We start from the raw sequence: 1,693 nt of genomic DNA, 5'->3' as shown, positions 1-1,693 counted from the left end.
TTTCTTCCTCTGAGTTACATGTTTTGTGGTTTTAAGGCCAACTTGAAATCATTGAGAAACAAAGACACAAGAAAAGTTTTTTAAAGTTAAGAAAAGTAGAAAAACCTATAGAAGTTATTTACAGGGATACCATAGAATCAATGAGGCTGATACCTTATCTCTTTATTTTATTTATTTATTTATTTATTTATTTATTTTGAGATGGAGTCTCTCTCTGTCACCCAGGCTGGAGTGCAGTGGCACAATCTCTGCTCACTGCAACCTCTGCAGCCTGGGTTCAAGCGATTCTCCTGCCTCAGCCTCCTGAGTAGCTGGGATTACAGGCCCCATGCCACCACCAACTTTTGTGTTTTTAGTAGAGACGGTGTTTCATCATGTTTTTCAGGCTGATCTCGAACTCCTGACCTCATGATCCACCCACCTTTGCCTCCCAAAGTGTTGGCTTACCGGCATGATGCCGGGTGCCGGCCCGATGTTATTTTTTTTAAAGTGCTTCTTTTTTAATGAAATAAACCCAAAAGATGTACATCAGGCTCAAGTCATGCAGTTCACAAGCATGGAGGAAACGAACAAAACAACAAAGCTCAGGATGGTCAGAGCAGAGTTAACCCAGGATGAGGCTGGACTTGCCAGCTGGGGGATTTCTTCTGGATGGCACTGGGGCCAGGGCCGCTGGGCTCAGCACAGGTACGGCAGGCACGCGCCTCTCTTCCCTCTGCCCCAGGCTGCCTTGCAAGTCTGTTTCCACATTTTCATGAATGCCGCCTTCTCCCTTCAGATCTAAGAATCTGCAGAGTAAGTAGCAGAAGAGTTCCTTCCCTGCAGTCCAGATGACTTCAAGTCTTCCCCACCACCTCTAGACTTGGCACCTGCTGACGTGGCCCAAGAAGGTGGATTTTCTTCAGGTGTCCCAAAGATATTAGAAGCCATTTTGTTCTTTTCTCACAGGTTGTTCTGATGGTTCATTAAAACCCAACGGAAAATTGGATCCACACTTGGCAGCTACAAAACCCAGGAGCTATTCCTGCTGTTGAAGTCAACACCCTTGATGGTGGCGGTGGCAGTCGTGGGGCCGAGGAGCAAGTTAGGCTGGCATAGAAGCAGAAAGTTGAGAGTCAGAGTCACCGAGGGGCACAGGGAGGCTCCATACCCCATAGATGGGCCCCCGCTGGGGGAGCCTTCAGCCCACATGATGGCTCTTCAAATGCTATTTGGAATATGTTTATTATGTCTCTCTCATTTTTTTTTTTTTTTTGAGATAGAGTCCCTCTCTATAGCCCAGGCTGGATTGCAGTGGCATCATCTTAGCTCACTGCAACCTCTGCCTCCCGGGTTCAAGCAATTCTCCTGCCTTAGCCTCCTGAGTAGCTGGGATTACAGACATGTGCCACCACACCTGGCTAATTTTTGTATTTTTGGTAGAGACAGGGTTTCACCATGTTGGTCAGGCTGGTTTCCAACTCCTGACCTCGTGATCTGCCCTCCTCGGCCTCCCACAGTGCTGGATTACAGGCGTGAGCCATCACACGTAGTTATTATATCTCTTTAAATGCTATTTTGAAATGATAGTTATTACTATTTAAGATGTAAATAACTCATCCTAGGTCAAAAACGGCATGGTTAGTGGGCTTCAAACATAATGCCTTCTGTATGGCTTTTGAAATATGGAAAACCATGGCTTTTCAGTTAGGTC

General features: G+C 46.2%; 1 pseudogene; it reads right to left on the bottom strand.

Moving 5' to 3' along the window:
• Window positions 1–604: 604 nt before the first annotated feature.
• On the bottom strand, window positions 605–930 carry LOC100390742 (jupiter microtubule associated homolog 1 pseudogene; annotated as a pseudogene).
• Between the last annotated feature and the right edge of the window lie 763 nt (window positions 931–1,693).

Source organism: Callithrix jacchus, chromosome 6 (genome assembly GCF_049354715.1).
Source record: "Callithrix jacchus isolate 240 chromosome 6, calJac240_pri, whole genome shotgun sequence".
NCBI lineage: Eukaryota > Metazoa > Chordata > Mammalia > Primates > Cebidae > Callithrix > Callithrix jacchus.
The sequence above is the reverse complement of the archived record's forward strand: the minus strand, read 5'-3'. Positions and strand labels throughout refer to the sequence as shown.